The following is an 11,482-nucleotide window of genomic DNA, read 5'->3' as shown; positions in this document are numbered from 1 at the left end:
CAGTACTCCAGAGACGATGGTATTATAAATCTTGTCGTGTATTTTGATGTTACGTGTGATAATGTATGGAAATAAGCTAGCAGTGATGAAACAAACAACATATCGTTTCTATTATTACCGGGAGGTTTCAGATAGAAAGAAGGCATTATTTTTATTCTTTCAGTTATTTGTCAATAACAGCGGGCATCAGCCAGTTCCCCATTTACAGCATCCTACTGAATTATCTTTAGTATCTATATCTATATCTATATCGCATATATTTAAAGACAGGGTCAAAAAATCAGTCTCCAGGATTTCCTAGAACTTATAGGGAAAAAACCCCAAAACAACCCTCAATAAACGAAAACTTTCCTGGCATTCATTTCAGTTACTTTTGTTGTTGTGTTGTTGAGTCGATAAGTCATTTCCAACTCTTTTGCAAGTACACCAGGCTCCTCCTCTGTACTCCAGGCAAGAGTACTGAAATTGGTTGCCATTTTCTTCTCCAGGTGATCTTCCCTACTCAGGGGTTGAACTCCTATCTCCAGCGTCTTTGCATTGCAGGCACCACTGAGCCACCAGTTACTTTTAAAGATTGTTATCACGTACTGATAACCACGATGGTGTGATCACTCACCTAGAGCCAGACATCCTGGAATGTGAAGTCAAATGGGTCTTAGAAAGCATCACTACGAACGAAGCTAGTGGAGGTGATGGAATTCCAGTTGAGCTATTCCAAATCCTGAAAGATGATGCTGTGAAAGGGCTACACTCAATATGCCAGCAAATTTGGAAAACTCAGCAGTGGCCACAGGACTGGAAAAAGTCAGTTTTCATTCCAATCCCAAAGAAAGGCAATGCCAAAGAATGCTCAAACCACTGCACAATTGCACTCATCTCTTATGCTAGTAAAGTAATGCTCAAAATTCTCCAAGCCAGGCTTCAGCAGTACGTGAACCGTGAACTTCCAGGTGTTCAAGCTGGTTTTAGAAAAGGCAGAGGAACCAGAGAGCAAATTGCCAACATCTCCTGGATCATGGAAAAAGCAAGAGAGTTCCAGAAAAACATCTATTTCTACTTTGTTGACTATGCCAAAGCCTTTGACTGTGTGGATCACAATAAACTGTGGAAAATTCTGAAAGAGATGGGAATACCAGACCACCTGACTTGTCTCTTGAGAAACCTATATGCAGGTCAGGAAGCAACAGTTAGAACTGGACACGGAACAACAGACTGGTTCCAAATAGGAAAAGGAGTTCACGCTGAGCTGGAAGAAGCACAAGCTGGAATCAAGATTGCCGGGAGAAATATCAATAACCTCAGATATGCAGATGACACCACCCTTATGGCAGAAAGTGAAGAGGAACTCAAAAGCCTCTTGATGAAAGTGAAAGTGGAGAGTGAAAAAGTTGGCTTAAAGCTCAACATTCAGAAAACGAACATCATGGCATCTGGTCCCATCACGACATGGGAAATAGATGGGGAAACAGTGGAAACAGTGTCAGACTTTTATTTTTTTGGGCTCCAAAATCACTGCAGATGGTGACTGCAGCCATGAAATTAAAAGACACTTACTCCTTGGAAGGAAAGTTATGACCAACCTAGATAGCATATTGAAAAGCAGACATTATTTTGCCAACAAAGGTCTGTCTAGTCAAAGCTATGGTTTCTCCAGTGGTCATGTATGGATGTGAGAGTTGGACTGTGAAGAAAGCTGAGTGCCGAAGAATTGATGCTTTTGAAGTGTGGTGTTGGAGAAGACTCTTGAGAGTCCCTTGGACTGCAAGGAGATCCAACCAGTCCATCCTAAAGGAGATCAGTGCTGGGTGTTCATTGGAAGGACTGATGCTGAAGTTGAAACTCCAATACCTTGGCCACCTCATGTGAAGAGTTGACTCATTGGAAAAGACCCTGATGCTGGGAGGGATTGGGGGCAGGAGGAGAAGGGGACAACAGAGGATGAGATGGCTGGATGGCATCACTGACTCGGACGTGAGTTTGGGTAAACTCCGGGTGTTGGTGATGGACAGGGAGGCCTGGCGTGCTGCGATTCATGGGGTGCAAAGAGTTGGACATGACTGAGCGACTGAACTGAACTGAACTGATCATGTACTGGGCATTAAGAGTTTTCACTTAATGTTTGCATAGTGTCTATGAGATACACTATTTTTCTCTGTGGATAAGGAGACTTCAAAGAAATGGATTTTTAGCTGTGGGCTGCTTTCTTCCACTCCCTCAAATTCTGTTATGGTTTGCAGGATGCTCAGCTGTTATCACTCATTCACACTTGATGAAGGAGTGGGTGAGCAGAATGAGGATATTTGGAAACTTTAGTTGAGGCTGCACTGATTGAGTAGCACTGGAAGTAGCACTGAAGTAAGTTGGGAAAGTTTTGTGAAATTTTCTTATGGTTAAGGTAAAGATGATGCTGTGAAAGTGCTGCATTCAACATGCCAGCAAATTTGGAAACCTCAGCAGTGGCCACAGGACTGGAAGGGGTCAGTTTTCATTCCAATCCCAAAGAAAGGCAATGCCAAAGAATGCTCAAACCACTGCACAATTGCACTCATCTCACACGCTAGTAAAGTAATGCTCAAAATTCTCCAAGCCAGGCTTCAGCAGTACGTGAACCGTGAACTTCCAGGTGTTCAAGCTGGTTTTAGAAAAGGCAGAGGAACCAGAGAGCAAATTGCCAACATCTCCTGGATCATGGAAAAAGCAAGAGAGTTCCAGAAAAACATCTATTTCTGCTTTGTTGACTATGCCAAAGCCTTTGACTGTGTGGATCACAATAAACTGTGGAAAATTCTGAAAGAGATGGGAATACCAGATCACCTGATCTGCCTCTTGAGAAATTTGTATGCAGGTCAGAAAGCAACAGTTAAGAACTGGACATGGAACAACGGACTGGTTCCAAATAGGAAAAGGAGTTCGTCAAGGCTGTATATTGTCACCCTGCTTATTTAACTTCTATTCAGAGTACATCATGAGAAACGCTGGACTGGAAGAAGCACAAGCTGGAATCAAGATTGCCGAGGAATATCAATAACCTCAGATATGCAGATGACACCACCCTTATGGCAGAAAGTGAAGAGGAACTCAAAAGCCTCTTGATGAAAGTGAAAGTGGAGAGTGAAAAAGTTGGCTTAAAGCTCAACATTCAGAAAACGAAGATCATGGCATCCGGTCCCATCACTTCATGGGAAATAGATGGGGAAACAGTGGAAACAGTGTCAGACTTTATTTTTTTGGGCTCCAAAATCACTGCAGATGGTGACTGCAGCCATGAAATTAAAAGACGCTTACTCCTTGGAAGGAAAGTTGTGACCAACCTAGATAGCATATTCAAAAGCAGAGACATTACTTTGCCAACAAAGGTCCATCTAGTCAAGGTTATGATTTTTCCTGTGATCATGTATGGATGTGAGAGTTGGACTGTGAAGAAAGCTGAGCACCAAAAAATTGATGCTTTTGAACTGTGGTGTTGGAGAAGACTCTTGAGAGTCCCTTGGACTGCAGGGAGATCCAACCAGTCCATTTTTCAGGAGATCAGCCCTAGGATTTCTTTGGAAGGAATGATGCTAAAGCTGAAACTCCAGTACTTTGGCCACCTCATGTGAAGAGTTGACTCATTGGAAAAGACCCTGATACTGGGAGGGATTGGGGGCAGGAGGAGAAGGGGACGACAGAGGTTGAGATGGCTGGATGGCATCACTGACTCGATGGATGTGAGTCTCAGTGAACTCCGGGAGTTGGTGATAGACAGGGAGGCCTGGTGTGCTGCCATTCATGGGGTGGCAAAGAGTCGGACACGACTGAGCGACTGAACTGAACTGAAGGTAAAGAGGCTTACAGAGAAGTCATGACAGTGTGTTTTTGAGATACTTAGAGGTACCAGCTGCCCATAGAGTCAAAGAAAGCCTTACCGGTAACCCTGTTAGCGATCAGGTTTGTTGGACTCCTTCATCAATAGAAATTGCTAAGAGACCAGGCAGGAAAATCTGGCATGGCTTTATTGGGAGGGAAAGCAAGAACAGGTGATTTTGCTCACTGGTGGGAATGGGGGAGGGGTGCTCCAGGGCAAGCTTGTTCCTTGTATGTGGTGAAGGTAGGGTGGGTCTAGGGTTCCAGGATTAAAGGGAGGCTTAGTTGGTCTGCTTACCCCCTTGTTGGTGCTGTGTGCCGGGTGTGTGCACAGTTCCCTGCTTTTGTTCCAGACTCTTTAGAAGTGGTAGTTGGGTTTTTGATCTTTTTGTGTCTTGTTCATAATTTGCCTCAGCTGCCCATGCGGGAAGTTATATTTTTAGTCCCTTATGGTTTCTTTGTATTTTGTTGCTGGAGGAGACTTTTGTCCAGGTGCAAGCACTGCAGCAAAGGGTCGCAGGTCTCACGGCCCAGTCTGTCTCAGATTTGCAGGCCGGATTACATGTTTATGCTAGGAATAGTGCTAAATAACAAGGAATCCACGTGGCCTTGCTAAAGACAAAATTTGGGGGAAGATAGTAACAGGAGGATGTGTTTATCCTCAAGAGAATAAAACCATCTGGATTTCCATTTAAGATTACAGGCCAAGTTGTGAAACTACAAATCAGACACCAGAAGTAAAAACACTTTGGAGTATTTTGGATATTTGTCATTTTCCTACATTTGTTCTTGTAATCTCTGTGTGTTTTTTAATGGTCATTGGAGGGAAAATTGTTAAATCAGTAAGGATTCTTGAGAGCATCACAGCTAATCACTTACCTGAGTTAAACAGTTAACACTGTAAGACTAGTTTTAATGGAGGTATCAGAGGTTATGGGGCCTCCCTGGTGGCTCAGGGGTAAAGAATCTGCCTGCTGCTACTGCTGCTGCTAAGTTGCTTCAGTCGTGTCCGACTCTGTGCGACTGCAGAGACGGCAGCCCACCAGGCTCCCCCATCCCTGGGATTCTCCAGGCAAGAGTACTGGAGTGGGGTGCCATTGCCTTCTCCGAAGAATCTGCCTACAATGCAGGAAATGCAGGTTCGATCCCTGGGTGGGGAAGATCCCCTGAAGGAGGGAATGGCAACCCACTTCAGGATTCTTGCCTGGAGAATCACATGGACAGAGGGGCCTGGCAGCCTTCAGTCCATAGGGTTGCAAAGAGTCAGACATGACTGAAGTGACTGAGCATGCATGCATGCAGAGGTTGTGATGATATTGTTAAAGGGCAGTTTTGAAGGAGGAGGGGGACTTGAGTGGTCCTAGAGGAGAGAACTTTGGGTTGTCTGAGTATAGAGCAAGTTTATTGCCTACTAGGACAGACATGGCAGGGATTCTGGGTTAGGGGGGGAGGGAGAAGTTATTTGTGAGGCTGTCATCGAATTCCTATCCAGTTCCTCAAACTCTTCCCCCTCCCTTTTTCTACTTCAGTGGAGTAGAAGGACAAGCCCAGCTCCTTCAGTATAGGGTTGAAACTTCATGCCGTCCCTATCGTCTCTGTCCATCATCCCTGCACAAGGCATCATGGTGCGCTGTCCTCCTCACTTTGGCAGCTGGCCCTTTGCTGAAATCATAGTTGGTTCAATTTAACAGCTAGGAAGCTGGGAATGCTTTCTATGAAAGCATCTTAGCTCAGACTGAAATACCATGAGAGACTGTATAGTAGGGATGGTTAAAGCCATTTTGGTGGCTCAGCAGGCACTGTGGGTAGTCAACTGTCTAGGTGACTATAGAGTGGAATTTAGGAGCATTTTTTCCTGACCACTCAATGGACAGATAAGAAAATTGAGACCCATGGAAAGAAAATGCTTTGCTCAATGTTATGTGTCTATTGGTGGCAGTACTGAAGTACAAAATGATCTGGTCAGAGCCTTTTGTTCACATTTGAGTCTGGTTAAGACAAAGGCTGGGGAATGTAAGTGCGGCTGTGTTCACATGAGAAGCAGGAGCCGGAAAGCCTGAATTTTATCTTGTGGCCATGTGTTGTGATGTATTGCAGGTTGGGTTACTGAGAAACAGGTGCTGATAGGAGTTATTAGGGTTCAATGCTTAAGAAAGGAAGGAGGATGAAGCAGAACTGGCCAAAGGAAAACAATTAAGTTGTGGTGCAGGTCTGACGAATCCTTGGCCAACCTGCAGGGTATTGCTGAGAAAGCATTTTCTTCTCAAGTGTCCCCCATCAGGGCAGAACTGCCCCATACTTTATATCTAACCCCACTCAGTCTCCTGATGGGTCCTGCCCCAGAAAGGGAATCATCTTGGGCAATGGGCTTCCCTGCAGCTGGAGGTCACAGCGGGAGGCTGATGACTGCCCGTCTTGTAACAAGTAACAAGCTGGGTAACAAGTTCTTTGAAGGGAGATCTAGGTGGTGGCTCTCCATGGCTACCACAGTGTGAATGTGTATTTGCCTTGGTGGTCATGGGGCCTTTTGTCACTGAATTTGCTTGGTTCTTCTTTCTTAAAATGGAGATAGGTATGCCTATTTCACAGAGCTATTTCGAGAATTAAATGAGAAAATGTATGTGAGCTTTTGAACAGTAAAAGCAATTATAACTATTATTTTCCTCATTCTACTAGTAATTTTGAAAGCTTCCAATGGTGACAGCTTACTTGTTTTCTCATACTGGAGGACAAAGCTGAGATAATCACATTACTAGTTCTTGGCACGTTCTCACCATATGCGACAACCCTCTCTGTTTTCACCATTTGTACGTCACCACTATCATTACCCTTCCTCTCACTCTCATGCGTTTGATATGATTCTTTACATAAACACATGTCTTTGTGAAGTACATAGTATTGTTTTATAGTGTGCTATTTTTTAACAACTTCATTGAGATATGCATGTGTGTGCTCAGTCATGTCCAACTTTTTGTAGCACCATGGATTGTAGCCTGCCAGGCTCATCTGTCCATAGAATTTTCCAGGCAAGAATATTGGAGTGGGTTGCCATTTCCTTCTCCAGGGGATCTTCCCAACCACGTCTCCTGCATTGGCAGGAGGATTTTTTACCACTGCGCCACCTGGGAAGCCCCTCGTTGAAGTACAGTTTACATAAAAATACACCTGTTAAAAAATACACCCACAATAAACTTATAGTTCCGTAACTTTACATTTATAGAGTTGTTCAATCACCATTATCCAGTTTTAGAACATTTCTATCTTCTCCTTAAATTCCCTTGTTTCTGTTTGCAGTCAATCCCTGTTCCTAGGCCTAGCCCCAGGCAACCATTGATCTACTATCTCTTGAGATTTGCCTTTTTTGGAAGTTTCATGTGAAATCTTATAATACATGATCTTTTGAGTTTGGCTTCTTTTATTTAGCATAAAGTTTTTGAGGCTTATCTACGTTGTAGCGTGTGTCAGTAGTTTGTTCCTTTTTATTGCTGAATAATATTCCATTGTATCGATATATCACATTTTGTTCATTCCTTTACTAGTTGATGGAAATTTGGATTATTCCCAGATTTGGTATTATGAATGATTTTGCTTCCAGATTCACATGTAAATCTTTGTGTATACATATATTTTCACTTCCCCTGGGAGTGGAATTTCTGGGCCATGTGTAAAGTTTGTGTTTAATTTTTAAAGAAATGGTCAAAGTGTTTCCCAAAGAGGCTATGCCATTTTACATTCCCACTAATAATGTATTGGGGTTCTAGTTTCTCTACATCCTTACTAAAATTTGGTATGGTCAGTCTTTTTGATTATGGGTATATAGGGGCTACCCAGGTGGCTTAGTGGTAAAGAATTCTCCTGCCAGTGCAAGAGACACAGGTTTGATCCCTGTGTTGGGAAGATCCCCTGGAGAAGGAAATGGTAACCCAAATTGGTGTTCTTGCCTGGAAAATTCTATGGACTGAGGAGCCTGGTGGGCTGTAGTCCATGGGCTTGCAAAAGAGTCAGACATGACTGAGCATGCATGGGCATGTATAGTAATATCTCATTGTGAATTTCATTTGCATTTTCTTAATCCCTAGTAATGATATTGAGTATCCTTTCATGTGCTTACTGGTCATTTGTGTGTGAAATGTTTATTAGTGAAACGTTTATTCAGATCTTTTGCCTATTTTTTAATGTTATTTTTTATTTTTCAAATTAAAATTTTAATACAATTTTTAAAAGTTACTTTCCATTTAGTTATTACAAAGTATTGGCTGTATTACCTGTATTGTATGATATGCTTGAGCTTACCTCACAGTCAATAGTTGGTACCTCTCACTTCCCTGCTCTTGTATTGCCCTGCCCCCTGCGTCCTCACTGGATACCAGTAGTTTGTTCTCTGTGCGTCTGATTTATTTTGTTATTATGTATTAGTGGTAGGGCTAGTGTGCACTGGTAGGGCTAGTGGTAGGGCTTCCCAGGTGGTGCTAGTGGTAAAGTGGTATACTGCCTGCCAATGCAGGAGGTCTAAGAATTGTGAGTTCTATCCCTGGGTCAGGAAGATCCCTTGGAGAGGACATGGCAGCTCACTCCAGTGTTCTTGCTTAGAGAATCCCATGGACAGAGGAGCCTGGAAAGCTACAGTCCATGGGGTCCAAAGGAGTTGGACTCAACTGAAGTGACTTAGCATACAGTATGCAGCCATTAGCCTGAGACCATTAGGGCCTAACCATTAGCACTTGTGGGTTAGAAGTACCACTCCACCAGTAGTCTGCTGTCAATCATTCTCGGGGCAGAGAGTGAGGTAAGAAGCTGATCTTCTCCCCAGGGCCCTCCAGGTCCTCTGACCTTGAGCTGGTGAATGAGCCTGGGGGTGGAGGTGGGACAGGCTGAGGGCTGTGTCCTGCAAAGCTCCAGAGCCCTCACCATGGCTGCCCACTCTCCAGACCTGGGCCTTAAGCAGCAGCAGTCCTTTTCCCTTTCCCTACCTCTGTGACCTGTTGTGGCAGCAGTATCCATGGGTTGCAGTCCGGTAAGCTCGGCACCCATTTGGGTGGCCTGAGGAATCTGAGGGCCAGCTGAGTCCTGGGTTCCTGGTTCTCTCAGTGATGACAGCTGGGCAGGGTCTGGGAACCTCACCCTGAGGGCACTGCCAGCTGGGATCTGCCTCTTTAGCTGGGCCTGGGCATTGGCAAGAGGATCCAGACTGGGTACTGGAAGAAGGCTCTAGGGCAGGGTAACCAGTCCTTACAGGGATCTCCCCCACTTTTTATCCAGGGCCTGAACCTCTGAGGGCAAAAATTGAGCCTTGGAACTTGTCTTTCCTTGTCAGAACAGAGAATACATTTCTTTCATTGGAGGTTTACGGGAATGCCATGACCTGACCTCACTTCAGGAACAAAGAATCTGACACCAAGAAGTTTGCAACAGCTAATCATGCCCCTTCTTCACCTTTCCTATAAAAGGCTATGCTGAAATTCTTCAGCTAGTTTGAGGTTTTTAAGGCATGAGTAACCATCTCCTTGCATGGTGCTTCACTAAACCTTCTCTGCTCCAAACTCTGATTGTTTGTATTATTTGGTCTCGCTTTGTGTTGGGCGCATGGATTTGTATTCATTCTGTAACATTTATATTCACTAGTCTGTTGTATTTTCTAGATTTCACATATAAATGGTATCATACATTATCTGTTTGACTTATTTTGCTTAGCATAATGCCCTCCAAATTCCTACAGATGGCAAAATTTTGTTCTTTTCATGGCTGAGTAGTATTCCATCATATAGACATACCACCTCTTCTTTATTTATCTGCTGAGGAACACTTAAGTTGCTTTCATGTCTTGGTGATTGTAAATAATGCTGCTATTAACATTGATGCGCATGTATCTTTTCAAATTGTTTTTGTTTTCTTCAGATATATCCCTAGGAATCGAATTGGCATTCTATTTTTAGTTATATTTGTAGTGTTTTTGAGAAAACCCCATACTGTTTTCCACAGTGACTTCACTAGTTTACATTCCCATCAACTGTGTACACAGGTTGCTTTGTTTTTGTTGTTGTTTTGAATTGCTCAGTTTTAATTGAATGAATTTAGAATTGGGAGAATTCTTCCAAGAAAGATATGAAACTTACACCTAAAATTCAAGGCTTGTTAGAGCCTTAGCGTTATGGTTTTTCTTTTCTCATTCTCAATCGGTCTCTCTCCCTGGATTTTTTTACTTAATCATAAAGTACTAATGCATAAAGTTTTGAGCCAGGAGAAGGTAAAAACACTGAAATTCTTGGAGTTTCTTGAAATGCTACAGGTCACCAGAGTTCAGAGTGCTGCTGCTGCTAAGTCACTTCAGTCGTGTCCGACTCTATGCAACCCCATAGACGGCAGCCCAACAGGCTCCCCTGTCCCTGGGATTCTCCAGGCAAGAGTTCAGAGTAGTTTTTTTCTAATGAAATAAAGTGAGACTTTGTCTTTTGGCTTATTAGGAGCATATGCATTATGTTACCATAGTGTATTAAAACTACTTATTTTTAGATATATTGGACGTGGAACAACAGACTGGTTCCAAATAGGAAAAGGAGTACATCAAGGCTGTATATTGTCACCCTGTTTATTTAACTTTTATGCAGAGTACATCATGAGAAACGCTGGACTGGAAGAAACACAAGCTAGAATCAAGATTGCCGGGAGAAATATCAATAACCTCAGATATGCAGATGACACCACCCTTATGGCAGAAAGTGAAGAGGAACTCAAAAGCCTCTTGATGAAAGTGAAAGTGGAGAGTGAAAAAGTTGGCTTAAAGCTCAACATTCAGAAAACGAAGATCATGGCATCCGGTCCCACCACTTCATGGGAAATAGATGGGGAAACAATGGAAACAGTGTCAGACTTTATTTTTCTGGGCTCCAAAATCACTACAGATGGTGACTGCAGCCATGAAATTAAAAGACGCTTACTCCTTGGAAGGAAAGTTATGACCAACCTAGATAGCATATTCAAAAGCAGAGACATTACTTTGCCAACAAAGGTCCATTTAGTCAAGGCTATGGTTTTTCCTGTGGTCATGTATGGATGTGAGAGTTGGACTGTGAAGAAGGCTGAACGCCGAAGAATTGATGCTTTTGAACTGTGGTGTTGGAGAAGACTCTTGAGAGTCCCTTGGACTGCAGGGAGATCCAACCAGTCCATTCTGCAGGGGATCAGCCCTGGGATTTCTTTGGAAGGAATGATGCTAAAGCTGAAACTCCAGTACTTTGGCCACCTCATGTGAAGAGTTGACTCATTGGAAAAGACTCTCATGCTGGGAGGGAATGGAGGCAGGAGGAGAAGGGGACGACAGAGGATGAGATGGCTGGATGGCATCACTGACTCGATGGACATGAGTCTCAGTGAACTCCGGGAGTTGGTGATGGACAGGGAGGCCTGGCGTGCTGCCATTCATGGGGTGGCAAAGAGTCGGACACGACTGAACGACTGATCTTATCTGATCTGATCCAAATGAATATTACCCTTCTAAGTAGTCACCTAGGGATTGCATATACTTACTTTTCTTGATGCTATTGTTTAAAGATGGGTTTTATAAATTTTTTTCTTAGATTTATCTTCTGGAATACTTTGAATCAAGCTAAAGTTTGTTTCACATATTGTTTTTATTCTTTTT

The sequence above is a fragment of the Bubalus bubalis genome, chromosome 6, assembly GCF_019923935.1.
Source record: "Bubalus bubalis isolate 160015118507 breed Murrah chromosome 6, NDDB_SH_1, whole genome shotgun sequence".
Taxonomy (NCBI): domain Eukaryota; kingdom Metazoa; phylum Chordata; class Mammalia; order Artiodactyla; family Bovidae; genus Bubalus; species Bubalus bubalis.
Note: the sequence above shows the minus strand (reverse complement) of the source record.